Source organism: Bos indicus x Bos taurus, chromosome 9, assembly GCF_003369695.1.
Source record: "Bos indicus x Bos taurus breed Angus x Brahman F1 hybrid chromosome 9, Bos_hybrid_MaternalHap_v2.0, whole genome shotgun sequence".
In the NCBI taxonomy this organism is placed as follows: Eukaryota; Metazoa; Chordata; class Mammalia; order Artiodactyla; family Bovidae; genus Bos; species Bos indicus x Bos taurus.
Window position 1 is genome coordinate 22,810,680 of NC_040084.1, and position 21,433 is coordinate 22,832,112.

General features: G+C 37.9%; 1 pseudogene; it reads right to left on the bottom strand.

The window, feature by feature from the left end:
* Window positions 1-12,289: 12,289 nt before the first annotated feature.
* LOC113898917 lies at window positions 12,290-12,403 on the bottom strand (annotated as a pseudogene).
* Window positions 12,404-21,433: the final 9,030 nt, after the last annotated feature.

Below are 21,433 nucleotides of genomic sequence, written 5' to 3' on the forward strand. Positions count from 1 at the left end.
AAGAATGGGAGAAGATATTTGCAAACCACATATCTGATACTGGGTTAATATCTAAAATATACAAGAAACTCCTGCAAGTCAACAGCAACCAACAAAAAGAAATAAATCTCAATTTAAAAATGGGTAGAGGACCTGAACAGACATTTCTTCAAAGAAGACATACAAATGGCCAACCAGTAAATGAAAAGGTGTTCAACATCACTAATCATCAGAAAATGAAAGTGAAAATCACAATGAAATATCACCTCATACCAGTTAAGATGGGTATTATAAAAAAGATAAGCAATAACAATATACTATAGGTATAAGCAATAACAATATCCCATAGGTAAGACTGTGGAAATTGAAACCCTTGTGCACTGCTGGTGGGAATGTAGAATAGTGTTCCTGCTATGGAAAATAGTATGAAGGTTCCTCAAAATATTAAAACTAGACCTACCATATGATGGAGCAATCTCTCTTCTGGGTATATATCCAAGAGGATTGAAATCAAGATCTCAAAGAGATACCTGCAGTCCCATGCTCACTGTGGCATTATTCATAATAGCCAAGCTATGGAAACCATCCAAATGTCCAAATTAACAGGTGAAGAGATTTTTTAAAATGTGTATACAGACAACGAAATATTCCCTAGGCTTTAAAAAGAAGGAAATCCAGCCATATGTAATAACATAGATGAGCATAGAGGACATTGTTAAAATTAAATACAAAATGGAAGCCAGGATGGAAAATTCCCTGAGCAGATAAAACCATTTAAACCACATAAGTCAAACTTAATTTGGCTTATTGTGCAAAACAAATGAAACTTAACTTGGGCTACTTCTTGAAAATGCTCCTAAAAATCATAAAACAAATTTAAGTCACTTCCTAAAAAGTGAAAAGATAATCATTTTCAACCAATCCCCTGTTGTCTGGAAATCCCCATTGTAATAACTAATCATTGTAAGGTTAAACAACTTTCTCATTTTCACTTTATAAACCATCCTGTAACGTCATGCCCCTGAACTTTGAAAGTTCCCAGTTTGTAAACTGTTCTCATATATACAATGAACTCTTACTAAATACTTTTTATGGATTTAGTGGCTTTAGCTTTTCCATTTCTATATTTTTGACAGTATATTGCCAAGTGAAACAACCTAATCACAGAAGGACAATTACTGCATGATTCCACTTAAATGAGGTATTGAAAATAGTCAAAATAATAGAAGCAGAGGATAAGCTGGTTTCCAGGGGCTGGAGTAGGGGGAAATGGGGAGCTGTCCAGTGGCATGAAGTTTCAGTTATGCAACATAAATTCCTGTGATACAGTACCCAGAGTCAACGGTATTGTGTTGTGTACTCAGAATTCATTATGAGGGTTATCTCATGTTCATACCACACACATAAAAGACACACGAAAACTTTGGAAGTAATGGATATGTCTGTTACTTTGATTGTACTGATAGTTTTATGGGTGCATCAATTCAGTTCAGTCACTCAGTCATGTCCAATTCTTTGTAACTCCATGAACTGCAGCATACCAGGCTTCCCTATCTATCCCCAACTCCTGGAGCTTGCTCAAACTCATGTCCATCAAGTCGGTCATGCCATCCAACCCTCTCATCCTCTGTCATCCCCTTTTCCTCCTGCCTTCAATCTTTCCCAGCATCAGGGCCTTTTCCAATGAGTCAGTTCTTTGCATCAGGTGGCCAAAGTATTGGAGTTTCAGTTTCAGCATCAGTCCTTCCAATGAATATTCAGGATTGATTTCCTTTAGGATTGGCTGATTTGATCTCCTTGAAGTCTAAGGGACTCTCAAGAGTCTTCTCCAACACTGCAGTTCAAAAGCATCAATTCTTCAGTGCTCAGCTTTCTTTATGGTCTAACTCTCACATCTGTACATGACTACTGGAAAAACCATAGCTTTGACTAGACGGACCTTTATTGGCAAAGTAATGTCTCTGCTTTTTAATATGCTGTCTAGGTTGGTCATAGTTTCTCTTCCAAGGAGCAAGTGTCTTAATTTCATGGCTGCAGTCACCATCTGAAGTGATTTTGGAGCCCAAGAAAATAACGTCTGTCACTTTTTCCAGTGTTTCTGCATCTGTTTGCCATGAAGTGATGGGACTGGATGCCATGTTCTTAGTTTTCTGAATGTTGAGTTTTAAGCCAACATTTTCACTCTCCTCTTCCACTTTCATCAAGAGGCTCTTTAGTTCTTCGCTTTCTGCCGTAAGGGGGGTATCATCTGCATATCTGAGGTTATTGATATTTTTCCCGGCAATCTTGATTCCAGCTTGTGCTTCATCCAGCATGGCATTTCACATGATGAACTCTGCATATAAGTTAAATAAGCAGGGTGACAATATATAGCCATGATGTACTCCCCTTTCCCAATTTGGTACCAGTCTGTTGTTTCATGTCTGATTCTAACTGTTGGTTTTTGACCTGCATACAGATTTCTCAAGCGGCAGCTAAGGTGGTCTAGTATTACCATCTCTTTAAGAATCTTCCACAATGTAGGTATATACCTATATCCAAACTCATCAAATTAAGAAAATGCAATGGTTTTAAAATACCGATTTACTTCAATTAAAAGTATTTTTTAAAAGTTGCCAATGAAAGAATTATGTTTTGCCACGGACTTCCCTAATAAATCCAAATGTTAATCTCTAATGAAGTGAAGAAGGCCTATTCCTGAATGGAGTGTCCTACTCTAAGAGATTTTGACCTAATTTCTTCTGCTCCTCCTTAACCAACCCCTGGTGGTCATTTAGTTGCTAAGCCATGTCTGACTCTTGAGACCCCATGGACTAACCCACCTGACTCCTCTGTCCATGGGATTTCCTAAGCAAGAATACTGGAGTGGGTTGATGCCTCCACAGTGTAGCCCAAACATCAGGATTTTAAAAAATTCCCTAGATGATTTCAAAGTGCAGTCATGGTTGAGATCATCTGATGTACATTAGTGATTCTCCAACATGAATAAACATACACATCCCCTGGACATCTTGTTTAAAATGCAGATTCTGATTCAGGATGTCTAAGATGAGGCCCCAAAACCTATATTTATAAAAAGTTTTAGGAGATGTGAAGGCTGCTGGTCTATGACTCATTCTTGGAGCAGTAAAGCTCCCGTAGGTATCAGTATGTAACCAAAAAGGCAATTTGAATACTAGAAAAGTGACTTCTGTAGAAAATATAAACAGAGCTTCTTCAGCCTTGGCTAGTGTGGGGTGACTTTGTAAGGAATTCCATGAGTGGGACACCATTTCTTTTGTTCTGTTTCCCTAAACTTCCCAAGCAACCACAACATCATTGATCTGTTATAGTGATCTAAGCCTATCATTGGGAAGAGAACAGCTCCCTTTTATGAGTAGAGACATTCTGGAGTGGAAAGATGATGCATTCATCTTTTCTTTGTATTGCATCTGCCTGTGACAAGCTGTAAACAACAGGGGAACTCATTTGGCACATTTTCCCTGCAGTCATTTGTCAAGTGTCATAATTCTATGAAAAAAAGAAAAGCCTTTAAAAAAAAAAAGCCTTTGGGAAAGTATACCGAATGTATTCCTCACTATTGGATTTCTATTTATGCTGCTATTTTTTTTAAGTCTCAACTTTTACCTGTATAGTAACATTATTTTAATATTAATATTATTAAGCTTTTTGGACAATTCTTACTTGATACACAAATAGTGTATTTGTGTAGTTTTAGTAAAATAGAACAAGTTTAACATTTCAGTATTTTCATTCTCCATAAAGTTTGTTCCTACAAATAACCAGAAAAAGACATATTTCTCACATTTATGATACTATCAAAGACTTTTATGGCTATTTTTTTAATATCATAGAAATACAAATCTGGTTTCAATTTTCACAGAACATGCATAAAGGAAAGGACTTAAACGTGGACTTCTTTTAGTCTGGTAGTTCCCAAATGTTTTTGTCCCAGGATCCCTTTCCTTCTCTAAAAATTATTGAGGACACAAATTGCTTTTGTTTATGTTATTTCTATTGATATTCACTCTTTTAGAAACTAAAACTGATAAATTTTCTATCCTTAGTAATTCATTTATAATAACAATGGTATACCCGATACATGTCACATAAATAATATATTTTTAAGACTAAATACATTTTCTAAAATGAAAAATATTTAACAGAGTATCAATTTTTTTTCAACATTTTACAAAATCTCTTTTGGGTTTGTATTCCTGGATATTTATATCTGCTTCAGCATTCAGTTAATTGTGTTATGTTGTATTTGTTAAAGTCATACAAATAAAATCTAGCATCTTAAGATCTAGGATCTGGACAGGAGAAAATATTTTAGCATTGAGATAATTGAGGATCTCTTTGACACCACGCCAAAATTCAACAAGTGGTCACTTCTAAAAGATTAACTGCAATATTGAACCAGAAAACTCGACCATAAACTTTCGTTCTGTGTTACATTAAAATCTATTGGTCTAGCTTACTCTTTGAATGGATCTTTTACCCACGTGTGATTCTGCAACATTTAGAGCATATTGATTCACTGAGTTATGGCAGTCTTCTAAATGTTGGCAGATTTCATTATGTAACATCAAAAACACATCAATTAATATCACCATGAATCTCATTAGAAAAGTGTTTATGTATTGGAAAGGTATTAAGCTCGTGGTGGCAGATAAAAGTTTTCCAAAATTCAAATTTTCATTTGATAAGTCGAAACAGTAAGTCAAATACCATATGACATCACTTATATGTGTTATCTAAAATATGGCACAAACGAACATGTCTACAAAACAGAAACAGACTCACAAACCTAGAGAGAAGACTTGTATTTGCCAAGGGAGAAGGGGGTGGGGGGGGGAAGGATTGAGTTTGGGATTCGCATTGCAAACTCTTATACATAGGATGATAAACAAGGTCCTACTGTATAAAACAAGAAACTCTATTCAATATCCTGTGCTAAACCATAATGGAAAAGACTATGAAAAAGATTATACATATACATATATATATATCAGTTTTATATATATATATATATATATATATATAACTGAATCACTTTGGAAATTAACACAACATTGTCAGTCAACCATATTTCAGTAAAATTTTAAAAAAAAATTATCATTGACAACAAATGATGTAAGTTGTTTTCCTTGAAGTAATAGGACCAATTAATTCATTTTTCTTTAAATGTCAGCTAAATATTCATGTATCAATACCAATTATCTGTAGTCATTTTCTCAAGTGAAAAAGAAACATTTCCTGGTGTTTGAGGAACGACAGAGCTAGTTCAGCTACAACTCAAACAAATCCACAAAAGCTTTTCTTCAAAACAGACATCCTACTTCACATGTACTGCTCCCTCGATCATACTAAGCCACCAGCAGTTTCTTCACCATTGACTTTGCACCATGATTCTGTCACCGCAAGAAATGTTCATTTATTTCGTGAAACTACTACTATCTTCTGCAACACTGTTCCGTGGAACACATTTTGAAAAAGCTGTATTAAATACCCCTATTAATCCTTTTCTACTTCTAGATCTATGACAAAATTTGTGGTTGCAGAAATCTCTTTGAACTGACATATATTTAGGGGGTAGGGACATTTTACTAATTTTCATTAGACTTCAATGTTCTTTCTTACAGTCTACAAACCAAGTTTTAACTTAGGTCTCTAGTACCTAACACAGTGCCTGCAACAAGAGTAGGTATTGAAAATGTTTGTTTCTTTATACTTTATCATTTTAAAGGAGGATTTGAGGCATTTTACCAAAACAGTATAACAAGTTGTTATGAGGTTTTTAAAAATCTGATCAAATAAAAAAGTATAGCATGAACAATTATGTGAAATAAATTGAAAATTTAACTCAGAACTTCTGCATTGTCAAAAAAAAAAAAAAAAAACATTAAATCTCACATGTTAGAAATCTCAAATGTTAGAAAGTCACATTAAAACTTAGGTTTTAATAAGAATTAGAGGAGGAGGGGGGTTCAGGATGGGGGACACATGTACAACCAGGGCTGACCCATGTCAATGTATGGCAAAAAGCACTACAATATTGTAAAGTAATTAGCCTCCGACTAAAATAAATTAATCAAAAAAAAAAAAAAAAAGAAGAAGAAGAAGAATTAGGCAGAAGAGAAGCCAGAATCATAGAAAGTGGCCCCCTACACATATCCAAAGGTAGGTTGACACAGTTTAATAAATATTAACATAGATTCCTGTTTCAATTTATGGGTGATAAAATATTATTTCCCTATAATTTTATTATTTCACTCATAGTCTTAATAAAGGAGAAGGCAATGGCACCCCACTCCAGTACTCTTGCCTGGAAAATCCCATGGACAGAGGAGCCTGGTAGGCTGCAGTCCATGGGGTCTCGAAGAGTCGGACACGACTGAGCGACTTCACTTTCACTTTTCCTTTCATGCATTGGAGAAGGAAATGGCAACCCACTCCAGTGTTCTTGCCTGGAGAATCCCAGGGACGGGGGAGCCTGGTGGACTGCCATCTATGGGGTCACACAGAGTCAGACCTGACTGAAGTGACTTAACAGCAGCAGCAGAAGCAGTCTTAATAAAATCTACTTTCCAAAGTAAAATCTACTTAGAATTGCTATGAGAATTCAAGTTGTCCAAGAAGTGTCTGAGAGAATTATCTGTCTCAATCATTGAATAAGTTAAAATCCTTCAAATTCTTGACTATGAAAACTCAAGAAAATTTAGTTATCTCAACAAATAGTGCTGAAACAGTTCCATGTCAACATGGAAGAAAAAATGAATCACAAACTTTACCATGTACAAATAATTAATGTGAAATGATTCATATGCCTAAAAGCTAAAGCTAGAACTATGCCCTCTGGTACATGTGGCCTCCAAGGTCACATGGCAAAGAAGAGAGACCTGGAGAGTCATGTGATGTATGTTGAGGGGTCAAGTCTAGAAATAGTTTATGTCATCTCTGCTTTTATCTTATTGGTCAGAACTTAGTCACATGGTCCAAACAGTAGCAAGAAATTCTGGGGAATGTAAATGAGAACATGGATGTTTTGTGAGCATAAACAATCCCTCTCAGAGCATCTTCTGTCTCTAACCTCAGCAGGGAGAACAATGCCAGTCAAGATTCGAAGCTCAGTATATGCTGACTACTGGTTCAATAAATTGAATTGAATTGAATATTAATTGACTGAAACCTAGGTTTTAGCTTTCCTTTAAACAAAGCACCCTTACAACTAATCCTTGTTAACCATGCACATCATTCAACACACACACACAAATCATGGCCTTCTCTGAGCTAGCTTTTCTGTCCTTGCCAGGTTCAACTTTACATTGTTACACTTGGGACTTCATAGATTGAAGTGATAGGCACACACCGAGATGGAAAAGAAAATTACACGGATGAAAAAAACCAACACTGTTTCATGTTCACTCTCCTTTGCCGTGAATTCAGACATTTGAAGGAGAGTATTTAGTTCAACAAGCAGCTTCCCTTTTAAGACAGTGAGACCTTGGGGATGCTTCACTTCCTGTATTACCTTCAAGGCCTTTATTATATCTGAGGACTGGTGATGGCCGAGTGACAGGAGAGTTGACAGTTCCATTAGCTATCGAAGCAGGACAGGTCAATCAAGACCTTTCACATTCCCAGGTAATGAGCTGAGTTTCTGAAGGCAACCCAGATTCCCGCAGGATGAGCTGAAGAGTCTTGTTACAAGATGAAATGGGCTCTCGAAGTCTGCTTTTACACTCGAGGATCCTTGGTCACCACTCGAAATGGAGCGTGTTAGTCCTATTTCAAATTTGCCCTGCCAGCCTTTGGGAGTACCTCTTGCAGAGGACAGAAATACAAACTGAGAGGGAGAGAGCAATTTTCTGGGTTCCAAGGTGTCAAGAGAGCACGCTTCATCCTCAACCACTTACAGTCTTTCAGGAAGTAAAAGCTCCTGTGATGAGTCCTTAAGATAAAGGAAGTCATATTTTCATAACATATATCTTATTTTTATTTTCCAATTAAAGCACATGTCTCACAATGCTAAAGAATTACTTTGTTCAACAAGCTCATCTATTGGCAAGAAAATGAGAAAACTTTATGAAAAATAACGGAAGACATTCCAATGTGGGGAATAAAAACGTATTATTCAATGTCTCAATTTGATTTGTGTGGTGGGGTAATTCTAGTTAAAAATTAGATTGGCATTTTATTAGAAATCTAATTTTAAGAGAAATATAATTTTCACAGCATATCACAGAAAGAAGACTCATTGGAACATGTAGTATGTAGCTGCTGCTTTGAATCTCTGCACAGTACACAGCTTATTTATCTTCAAGTTCTCATAACAATATCCAAAGGAACAAACAGCTTCTTAATTCTTGACCTTGAAGAGATGCCTTTCAAAAAGAAGCTGAGATGACTTTAGCGACTGTCACTGAGTTTCCTTTTCAGGTATAAAAATATAGAGTGGTTTAAACAAACATAATCAGCATTCAGATCCTTGCACACCCCAAGAAATGATTGGCTGAAAGAGACTGTATTTGTAAAATGCCAGTGTGGCTTAAAAGCTACTTCGCTGGGAGGAGTGGTTATTTCAGGAATAAATGTCTTACCTTTTGAGACATTGCTGTGGACATGTGGAAATTATAGCTGTCCAGAGATTCTATCAGCACACACTGCGCTACAGGTCAGTGCTTACCAAGGTGTTGCTGCTGCTGCTGCTAAGTCGCTTCAGTTGTGTCCAACTCTGTGTGACCCTATAGACGGCAGCCCACCAGGCTCCCCCGTCCCTGGGATTCTCCAGGCAAGAACACTGGAGTGGGTTGCCATTTCCTCCTCCAATGCATGAATGTGAAAAGTCAAAGTGAAGTTGCTCAGTCGTGTCCAACTCTTAGCGACCTCATGGACTTCAGCCCACCAGGCTCCTCCATCCATGGGATTTTCCAGGCAAGAGTACTGGAGCGGGGCGCCATTCCTTTAAAAACATGAAAATAGTATTGCTCTAGAATCAATTCTGCACTCAATAAATATTTATTGGGGCCTATAATGTTCAATGAAAGTAACGCTACATAATTCTGAATAATTTTTACTGAGTATATAGAAAAGTGAAAGTATGAGCCTCAGAATCAGGGTTCATGTTTCAGTACATGGGTAGTGAGAGCAGGTCTAAGACAGAAAATACGTCAAATTGCATTGGCAGGCTCGTTCAGAGACTGTTGATGTAAAGAAAAGCATTCTTATGCATTTTTTAATTAGTAAGACTTGGGTTTCTCCATCATCTCATCATTTTCTGTGAGATAATGGGAAAGCTACTTAAGGCCCAGTGAGCCTCAGTTTCCTCACCTATAAAAGAGACATAATATTATTTACCTTGTAGACCTGCCATAAGAATTAAATGAGAGATATATGAAAAAGCCAATAATGCTTCCCAGGTGGCACTAGTGGTAAAGAACCCGCCTGCCAGTGCAGGAGAAATAAAGAGACACAGTTTCAATCCCTGGACTGGGAAGATCCCCTGGAGGAGGGTATAACAACCCACTCCAGTATTCCTGCCTGGAGAAGCCCATGAACAGAGGAGCCTGGCAGGCTATATAGTCCATAGGGTCTCAAAGAGGCGGATACAACTGAAGCAACTTGGCACGCATGCTCAATAAACAGGAGTCATAATTGAGCTATAGTTATTATTCAGCCTTCTGTGAACAGGTGACTATATTAAATGTTCTTTATCAGAAAGAATATGACTTCTGAATGTCTGTATCCCCCCAAAAAGTACATATGTTAAAATCCAATCCTCAGTGTGATGGTAATATTTGAAGGTTGGGCCTTAGAGAGGTAATGAGGTCATGAGAGTGAAGCCCTCAGGAGCAGGGTTAGTGCCCTTATAAATAAGTGAGACTCTAGAGAATTCCCTTGCCCCTTCTTTTATCTGAAGACACAGTAAGAAGATGGCCATCTATGAAACAGGAAGTGAGTCCTCACCAGACACCAAATTTACCAATGCTTTGATCTTAGACTTCCCAGCTTCTAGAACTGTGAGAAATAAGTTTCTGTTGTTTAGGTGCCAGTCTATGGGATTCTGTTACAATAGCCCGAAGGGATGAAGATGAAAAATCTTCCTTTGTAAAAATTTTAAAAGAATCTAAATGCATGATAATATGTTGGCATAACTGCTAACATCAAATATATGTTAGTTTGTAAATGCTTGTTAGCCTAAAGAACTGATTTATGTTTCAAAAGAAATGAGGATGAAAAATAAGAGGAAATGAATTCTGACTTGCTATTTGATTATACTTTCTAATGTGTATTTGGATTTTTACATTTCCATTGACCTTTAAATTAAATGGTTTATGCGTCACAGAGTATATTCTAAACATTCTTTTAGACAAGTCCCTAGACAATTTAAAAGAACCAGGCTAAGGCTGGATATGAACTACAGTGTATACACTGAAATTTATCAAGCACCATATGAGAGAAATATGATTCCTGAGTCACAGAAACCAAAATTGCAAAAATGAAATTATTCTAAAATCTGCCCATTTTTAAGCAGTGTCTATGACTTCATTCATCATAGTATGAGAGACCTGTTCACAAACACCAGAAGTTGAAGATTGAACTTATAGATAATATACCTGCTAGGTTTTTGCTAACAAGCCCATTGTCCAAAAGTAGTTTTTTTTTTTTTTTTTGGCATGGAAGAAACACGTTTTTAGAGTTCTCAAAAAATTCTATTCCTAGAAAGCCATGGTCACAGCTTCTAAAAGAAAGACTTTTTCTTTTTAGAAGCCTGTCATCATCTTAATGGAAGAAAAAAGATTTACATACCTCAATTATTGCCCACAATATTTGCTTTCCTTTTTAAGTATTTGTTGATTACAACAAACCTAAATTATCAGGGAAAACTAAATTGTATTCAATATGGATTTTAATACACCTTACATTTTATATGTTCTTTTGCAAATTACTTATGACATTTCTTGAAGTAAGCATCATTTATTTGCGAGTTTAAGAAACAAGAATACTTCATTTTTTGGAAAATTATGGTCTACTTAATGTTAACATATAATTTTTATGGCCACAGAATTCATTCTGAAAGAAGAATTTTAAAAGACACATATTGTAAAGAAATTAATATGTCTCTTTACCAATATGAAGTTTTGGATTTCATCTTCCACACTGTTCGATGGAGTTAAATGTCAGTAATCAGTAACAAAGCTAAAATGTTCCATGCCATCTCTGACAAGGGTGTAAATTAAAAGGCTGTCAAGCTATTTACTTTTAAAAATGAATGGAGACTTCCTGGCAGTCACATTTTTCCACCACTGATGACTCTGACTGTATCCAGAGAGGATGTGAACTGAAAAAGCTGAGCCAGGCAAGGAAGGAGAAGGACAAAAGGAAGTGAGAAGCATAATGAAGGAAAGAGAAAAAGAACAGTTTTGAAACCAAGAATAGAAATAATCATGTTATTTTTCCAACTGCCTCAAAGAGAATTCAAGAAAATCAGAACTATTTTCTCAGTAAGAAGTGAAAAATAAACAAAAGGAAGCACCCCTTCAGGTCAAGTGTTTTTAACTTAGATGCGATTGTCCTTGTGTGGGAAGAGGCCCCTAAGGCCAATGTTTTAAAATCACATTCCAAATAGATGACATTTCATACTTTAGTTTTAGGAGTGGCCATATATTGGCTCTGCTATGAAATTCAAGGTGTGGATTCTGAAAGGAACAATGTGACCTCTCTAATGGACTGATTTGAAGAATGAAAGTGGGATTTGGGAAAATAATTGGATTTCTTATCTAATTTTCTGTTGGAAATAAATGAGATTCATTTCTTTCCCAGAAGTAAATTCCAGAACTAGGACTCATCTATGCTAATTTATATATAGATATCTGGTTGTGTTCTTTCCTTTATACACATTACTACATCTGTATATTCCCCTATATGTGTGTGTGCTCAGTTGCTCAAGAATGTCCAACTCTTTTGTGACCCCAAGGACTGCAGCCCGCCAGACTCCTCTATCCATGGGATTTCCCAGGCAAGAATACTGGAGTGCGTTGCCATTTCCTCCTCCAGGGGAATCTTCCCAACACAGAGATCAAACCCGGGTCGCCTGCACTGCAGGTGGATTCTTTACCACTGAGCCACCTGGGAAGCCCTGGATAGAGGACATGTGCTAAGTCACTTCAGTTGTGTCCGATTCTTTGCGACGCTATAGACCCTGCCAGGCTCTGGTCCATGGGATCCTCCAGGCAAGAACCTGGAATGGGCTGCCATGCCCTCCACAGGACTGAACCTGTGTGTCTTATGCCTCCTGCACTGGCAGATGGGTTCTTTACCACTATTGCCACCTGGGAAGCCTGGATAGAGGACATACCAGACTTAAGCTGATGAGAACAGATACTACACTTGATCTTAGCCAAAATGCCAAGACACAGAAAAGATTAGTGGTAACCTCTTCAGATCACACGTTTCTGTAGAAGTCAAGAATGAAGAGGCAATAATATTTATTGTCAATACTATTAACAATATCCTATTGTTACAATAGAATACTATTCAAACAGATGGATTTAGGCATATTGTTGTTAAAACACATCTAAATACAATTACTCAATGAAAGGAACCAGGGTTCCTGTTCCAGGGCTGAAACAGACTAAATGTTAAGATGAGCCTAGAACAACTTATGCCAGAAAATGCTCACAGAATAAATGAGATATTTTTAGAGGACAGAGAAATTATCTTGAAGGGGCTCCCACTGGCCAAAGTGGAGACAATTAGATCATCAAAATAAATAATAGTGCTACTAGATTTTAACTCACTGAACTAGGAAAACCTGAGACAATACAGTTATAAACAAATAAACTGAACATCTGATGAGGAACTGGCATTTACATAGTCTCAGGGCACATCCCCACACACATGAAAGAAAAAAAATAAGCTTGGGAAGCCTTGCAGACATCACCTAAATCAAGGGAAAGTTAACATCATCAGTGATGGGACAAATCAGGGTTGGTACCACCTCTTAGAATGCAATGAGAAGAAGCAAGCATCACTTCTGTGATGCTCCTGCTAAGATTTAATCTGAATTAAATCATGAAGATATATGAGACAAAACAAACTTATGGATATTCTACAAAAATACTGACCTATAACTTCAAAAGTATCAAGGCCATGAGAGTCAAGGAAAAACCAAGAAAGTGGTCTAGATGGAATGAGACTAAAGAGACCTGATTACTAAATGCAGCCCATGATTCTGAGCTGGATTCTTTTGTTATAAAGGACATTATTAGGGCATTTGGCAACTGGAGTCTGAAGATTAGATAGTACTTTATTCCTGTTAATTTCCAGACTCTGGTGGTTGTAATGAGCTGAATTATGTCCCTTCTCAAATTCAAACCTTCTCAGATTCAATGTTGAAGCTCTAACTCCCAGTACCTATGAGAGTGACTATATTTGGAAATAGGACCTTTAAAAGGTGATTAAGTGAAAATGAGGTTGTTGGGATGGGACTTTCCTGGTGTTCCAATTGGACTGGTGTGCTTATTAAGAAGATGAGATTAGGACCTTCGGAGAGACACCAGCAATGTGCATGCACAGAGGAAAGGCCATGTGAAGACATACAGAGATGAAGACCACCTGCCGGCCAAAAAATGAGACCTGATGCTGCTGCTGCTGCTAAGTTGCTTCAGTCGTATCCGACTCTGTGCGACCCCATAGACAGCAGCCCACCAGGCTCCCTTGTCCCTGGGATTCTCCAGGCAAGAACACTGGAGTGGCTTGCCATTTCCCTCTCCAATGCAGGAAAATGAAAAGTGAAAGTGAAGTCGCTCAGTCGTGTCCGACTCTTCGAGACCCCATGGACTGCAGCCTACCAGGCTCCTCCATCCATGGGATTTTCCAGGCAAGAGTACTGGAGTGGGGTGCCATTGCCTTCTCCGAAAATGAGACCTAGAAGAAACCAAACCTGCCAACACCTTGATCATGGACTTTTAGCCTCCAGAACTGACAGCAAAATAAGCTGCTGTTGTTTAAGCCACCCAGTCTGGGATATTTTGTCATGTCAACCCTAGCAAACTAATAACCATGGTTGTATTGTGCTTATGTAGGAAAATGTCCTTGTTTGTAAAAAATTAACTCAAGTAACAGGATGCTTACTCTCAAATGGGTCAAAAACAATTCTTTGAAATTGTCCTGTAGATGTTCTGTAAGTCTGTGACTGCTTCAAAATAAATAAAAATAAATCTCTATATTAAAATATTTGTTTATATATTTTATATAAATATAAACTTTAAAACTTATATATTAACTTTTAGAGAAGGGGGCAGCACAGGATGAGACGGTTAGATAGCATCTGTCTCAATGAACATGAATCTGAGCAAATCCAGGAGACTATGGAGGACAGAGGAGCCTGGTGAGCTGTAGTCCACAGGGCCACAAAGAGTTGGGCACCAATTTAGCGACTGAACAGCAACAAAACTTAAAAGTCCCCAAAGAAGTGCTTTCAGAAGAGGAACAGAAAGGTTTTTTGACACACATAAAGTGCTGCTTTTCTGTTCCGGATGACTGTGAATGATAGGCATAAAGAAAATGGGTTTAAACGGAAAGGCTGAATATATAAATGAAATGTATAAAATCTTCTTGTAATGAAAGAGGCTCTGTAGATCTCTATAAATGGAAAATTCCTTAAATTTAATCTTCTCCTTAACTGATTCAGGCATTTGACTTCATCCTCTCCTAGCTGTGGTTTCAAACTCAATCTTGTGAGAGTTCTCGATTATGGAAACAGGTAAAAATGGAGTCACTCTGGATAAAACCATGGTTCTGGATGAAATAAAGTCATCTTCACTCAGCCTACCTCTTCCTCCCTGCCCCACCCTGAGCTCAGAAATTCTGGGATGTCCACAAAGTTTTTGAGGCCTGTTCTTATGAAGGGCTCCTTTGGCTCTTTAGAAAGAGCTGTGTAGATTTTAGGTCTTTATCACTACACACACCCAGGATTTTATGAGCATAGATATGGGTCAGGGAGTATCCATGGCAAAAGGTTGGTACCATGATGACAAGAAGGTGGCACTGACACCTGGATGTTTCTGGCCCTTGAAAGCCAGCCTTCAGTCCATCCCAGGCTACACAGTTGTCCTGGTGGCCCAGAAAACCTCTAAAGCAAAGATGATGTTGTACCATTTGTCCGGACCCAACCAGAATACTTCTAAGCCTGCCTTGGGGAGCAAGGGCACTCTGGAGCATGACAGGAATGGTGCATGTAGGAGAAGCAAAGGCCTGAACTGCCCAACTCAAGAGGCTCTAGACTGGAGTTGCACCCAGATGGCTTCCATGATAGCAATGAGTTCTTGAGTCTTTCATGCTCTATAACCCATGTCCTTCTAAAACAACCCCAGGGGCTCCATGGTGGAATGCATTCTTATTCAAAAGTATTCACTGCTCCTATCTGGGAAAGGACGATATTTTTCTATCCCATTGATGGAAGGCTTGATCTTGTGATTTGTTCTTGGCTGTTAAAATATTCAAAGTGATAAATGTCACTTCTGGACAGAAGCTTTAAGAGCCAACACATGAGTTACTGTCTCCTTTCCCTCCATAATAAAACTGGCAATACTCCAGATTGACCCTATTGCACCAGCCTGATCCCAAAGATGATGGAGAGAGAGTTGTAGGTTACCCATGATGTTAATGTGGTGTGGATGAAAAATAAATCTTTCGGGTGTAGGTCATTGGATTTTGGAGTTGTTTGTTAACACAGCAAACCTAGCTCATATTAACTAACACAATATCCAACTACCTAGTATCATTTCATAAAAGCAAAGAGTTTGTTGCTTTAAAAAGTCTTTTGAAAATATTTAGATTGAATAGCATATATTTAGTGTGGCATTTTAAAAGAGATCCTGATTAAAAAAAAATTGTTGTTGCTAGATTGCTTTGGTCAATGAAGTAATCATTTGTTAGACAGCTAAAGGTAACAGGTTTGAAGACCCCTAGTTTGGGGTCACAAACATCAAGTCAAAAAGTACACATCGAAACGGCTTGCTCTCAACCTTCCAGTCAAAAAACACACGCTCATTTTTTGCCCTTCTTTATATCACACATTACATTATCCACAGCTTTGGAAACAACTGTTCGCAATCACAAATACCTGGAGGTCATACGATTCTATTTTCCTTAGAGAGACCCACAAGCCCAGCTATCTCCCTATCCTAGTGAACGTTAAAGCACCAGAAAGTTCACATTTCTAGCCACCGTCTGAGAAGGTAAATCATACAGTTACAAGCCACGGGGACATTAGTTCTTGGTTGCTTGCTCCTATATTTGACTAGAATAAAGGTCTGATTCAGACAATTATCCTCCTGGAAAATGACTGTTCTACTATACCAAATTATAATAAAATACATTTCTAAAACTTAACAGTGAGACCTAGGCAATGTCGTTTTTCAATTCAGTTAGTGATTTTTTTCATAAACAAAACTCATTAAAGTAGGAAAAATATGTAACCATGAATATATAATAAAGCAGTTGGAGTTCTTCCATGGAGAAGAATTTGTTTTTCTTACAGTGGACTAGATGTTAATTCCCAAGGGAATCATTTGGAATTTTAAAACAGGAGGTGACAGATTGTCCCCACAGGCTCAGAGAGGTAATTTGCCTAATATAATTGTGTTAATGAAGTTGGAATTTCACCTAGAAATAATAGCTCAGCTCTGCCAGGGATTGATAGGACTTTTTTTTTTTTAATTCAAAAGGTCATACTAAGGTTTTTTTAAATTTCTATAAAACAGTATTTTTCAAACTGTACTCCTTGAAACAGAATTGTCCCACAAACTATTAATAAGAATTCTGTGAGAAAGGAATGTTAATGAACATTCCATGAGAAATATTCAAATATATTCTGAATACCATATCATTTCCTGTTCCAACTGATATTAGTGTACTAAGACTCAGAAGTCTTGCAGGAAGGGAACCTGCTTAACATCGTTTAACCGAGTGATTTACAAAATTATAGGGACCACATTATAGCATCCCTGGGAACTAATAATTCTCTGGATGTACTGAAAGATTAAATCTGTGTAAATACTACAGGATGGTCAGCAGGGTAGAGCCAATCCTCAAAACTGTCTCAGGTCCCCAGGGAATTCAGGCTCTGTGACCAAAGATATCCTAGTTGGAAGAGACACAATTTGGAGCAAGCAATATTCCACATGATATCAGGCATGAAATGGTTATATAGAAATGCTCCTAAATTATTCCTGAGGCACTGCAAGTAGGAAGCTATTGGTGTCACATGGGAAGTTTCATTGGCCTATACAAGGGGTGAATCCATTTTCAACTTCCATTGCAATTTGCAAGTTGTTCTTCCAAAGGAAGGAGGTTGACACCCTTTGCTATTTCACCTAACTCCCAGCCTCAATTCTATAGTGTACAGAATGATGATCTGAGAGGAAGAACATAGCTGGAGAGCACAAGGATCAGAGATAGCGACATCTACCACACACATCACAAAGCCATTCCTGTGGTTACTAGACAATCATATGATCTGTGATTAGCAATCAGAGAACCAATAACCTCACCTGATTGCAATCTTCATCTCTGCTGGCTTCTGTGGTTCAGAACTGTCACCCTTTCTGGCCTAAGTATGCCACGTGGGCTTCTGCCATGCTAAGTACAGATTCTTAAAGCTCTCTCATCTGGTGTCCTGGGAGTTCCATAGACTCTTTTGAGCTGAGAACACAAATGCTTCCTCCAAGGAGCCCTCTTACTGGCTGCAGAGAGACAGATTCAAGTGTGTGTAACATCCTCTGTATTATGCCTGCAATCACGAAATCACGACTTCATCATACCCTAAGCATCTTCAGTGCTGCTTCATGAAACCTGAATTCCATTGTCTTCCATCCCCATTACCCATAAGATATATCTAAATTTCTGAACTTCCCTGGAAATCACAGTTCCAAGAGTGAAAAAAAAAAAGAAAGTGAAAGTGTTAGTGACTCAGTCCTGTTCGACTCTTTGCGACCCCATGGGCTGTAGCCTCCCAGGCTGTCCATGGAATTCTCCAGGCAAGAATACTAGAGTGGGTAGCCATTCCCTTCTCCGGGGGATCTTCTCTACCCAGGGATCGAATCTGGGTCTCCTGCATTACCATCTGAGCCACCAGGGAAGACCTAAACAGTTCAAAAGAGGTTACTGTTATTGTTGTTTTCAGATTCTTTGGTCCCTATATATATTACTGGGTGCAAACAATCACTTGAGGGAATTACACATTTCACACATTGCATTCAGACAAGTCTCAGTTCCAGACCATTTACGACTCTTTATATGTATCTAATTTTCATTTCTGTGTACAGGTTCCGTTATTCTTAACAAAAGTGCTATACTGAGATGCTTGGATAAGCTGACTACTTCCTTGACCAACAGCGTCAAGAACCTGAGTCACTTTGTAGAATGTTCTTTGGGCATATTGGACCTCATACCACACAACCACAGGTTCACTGTTTTTGTTTTTTTCACCCTGGGGCATTCCCACCCACACAAATGTACTTTCATCTTTCAGATCAAAAGACAGTATCAGTGAAGCCAACTGCACCTGTAAGCTTTAGCATATTCACATTTCAATTTCTCCTTTCTCCTGTTAGCACAGGGTGTCTACCTTAACAATTCACCTTTTTCTAAACAACAATAATTTTTTTACTAACCTTGTGGAACCTGAAGATTTTCTCTCCTGGCCACTTGAACCTGAACTTTTCTTCCTAGATCTCAAGTCCTCATTCACATGTGAAGCTACTGTCTTTGTTTATAAAGGCTTCTTTCTCTTAGCCAAGGCAATGGCCAGACTCTCTCAAGGTTTCTATTACTGAAAAGACCATCAGCTTTTGAGCTGAAAATTCTAACTGGAAGCAATAATGCATTTACAACACTTAGACCAAATTCTTGACAAATAATTTAAATATAATTGATTGACTTAAAAAAATGGCAAATAATTGCTAAATGATATCTTAATACTTTGGCAATAATATGTTGCTCCTAAAATTTTTTTTTATAAAATATTATTGTGCTAAATATAACAGGAATTCCTTAATGATTTTAATTATGTTGTAGTCACACATTTAATAATTATTTATTATTTTAAACATATAACTTTATAATATTTTAAATAATTATTTTATCTATTATTACACATATCCAAACTGTATTTACTGCTATACTCTCTTTTAAGACAAACAGCTCCACAAAACACAAATCTTCGATGTAACTTTTTCTCACATAGCAACTTTATTAGCAACAACAATACATTTAGATTCAACTTCTTTCAAGTCCAAAACTATTTCCACATCATGGGGCAAATCCATTTGGAAGTTATTACTTCTCTAACACTGGAGTAGCATTTAGTGAACCTAAACAATAATGTTTCAGGCACTGGGAAATGGCTTAATAACTGCCATTCCTATAGGACGAAGAGGACTTCTATAGTTAAAAAAGCTTATATGGGTTAAAAAAAGTAACTTCCCATTTCCAGTTTTGGGAAAAGGATGAATACCCTTCCCTTGGGCACTGATACTCCTTTCCCTGTGGAAGTGAGTTAGCCAACTCTGCTTTTCTTCAGGCCCCAGAGTCCTCCTCCAGCCTAAATTGCCAGACACATTGGAGAAGGGGAGAGAAAGCACAGAGAAATACTGGGACGTGACCGGAGAACACAGAAGATGAGTTGCTCTTTGCGCTTCCCTGGTGGTCTGGTGGTAAAGAGTCCACCTGCCAACTTAGGGACACAAGTTTAATCCCTGATCTGGGAGGATCCCACATGCCATGGGGCAAGTAAGCCCGTGCGCCACAACACCTGTGCTAGAGCCCGTGAAACACAACTACTGAAGCCCGCACACCTAGAGCCCATGCTTTCTAGAGAGAACTAGTGCAGCAACCAAGACTGATGGCAGCCAAAAATTAGGTAAATAAATAAATCTTTTTTTAAAAAAAGAGGTTTTTTGTTTTTTGTTTTTGCACCAAGGCCAAGGGAAACGGCCATTAGGGGAGGGGAGCAGCAGGTAATGATACGAGGAGAGGGTAGTCAGGGTAATTTTGAAGTTACTAAGCATGATCTTAGTCCATTCAGGCTGCCATAACAAAAGCATCATAGACGGGATGGTTTAAACAACAACTTCTGTTTCTCACTGGAGAAATGGCTGCCCAATCCGAAGTCAAGCCATCTGCGTATCTGGTGTTCAGTAAGAGCCCACTTTTTGGCTCACTGACAGTCATCTTCTCACTGTGTCCTCATACGATGGAAGAAGTGAGGGAATTCTGTGGAGTCCCTTTAAGAAGGGCACTAATCTCATCCATGAGAGTTCTACTCTCTCAACCTTATCACCTCCCAAAGGCCCCCCTCCTTATATCATCACATTGGAGGATAAGATTGCTTTTTTTTTTTAAAGAGGGATAAGATTGTAAATTCTATTTTAAATATGGTAACTTTCTTTTTAAACATTTTATTAAACTTTTTACTATGTATTGAAAAATATAGTCAATTAACAATGTTGAGATAGTTTCTGGTGGACAGCAAAGAAACTCAGCTATATGTATATATGTATCCATTTTCTCCCCAATTCACCTCCCAGCCAGGCTGCCACTTAACATTGGGCAGAGTTCCCTGTAGGTTTTTCTTGGTTATCCTATTTTTTTTCAATCAATTTTAAATATAGCAGTGGGTACACGTCAATCCCCAATTCCCTAACTAGGGGGATAGTATTTCAACATGTGAAATTGAGGGGAACACAGACATTCATTCCACAACAAACATATTTAAATAAATATAGTTTCCTTGTTTTCAGGTATACACTATCAGGAAGTAGGGAAGGAATTATAATTACACAAAGTTTCTTAAAGGAATTATTTTGAATAAAATCTGAGTGACTTGCAATGAATCAATTATTTGAGGATAAATGGGTGTTTCTGAAGGGCTTGAGAGTGCCTAAAATGTTTTGTTCTCCTTCAATTATCACCAACTGCCTACAGTTTAGTTTATGCCATTTATTTTAGCAGTACAGCTTTGTTTACAGCTTCTGCCAACAATGACCTCCACTTGACCTGACATGAGCTCTGCCACAATGAGGTATCAATGATGAGCTTCACCTTGAGCCTCCAACTGCCTCCAACTGACACCAAGGGTTCTGTTAAAACCTTGAGGCCTGTTGTTTTCCTTGGACCTGGCCCCAAACAGAAGCAAATCTTACTTTCTATGTTCTCCATTCATGTCTCAATATTTCTCTGTGCTTCCTCTCCCTGCCCCAATTTTTCACTAAAACAAGCTCCCTTCCATCCGTTAACTATTCACAAAAAGCATCTTCTATCCCTTTGCCCTGTCTTAAAACCTATCCCCACTAAGATTGCTGTTCCCAAAGATTATCAGCCTTCAGGAGATCATTCTAGCTCACTTTCTAACTTACTTTATACCCAAGGGTCTTGAAGTAGGGTT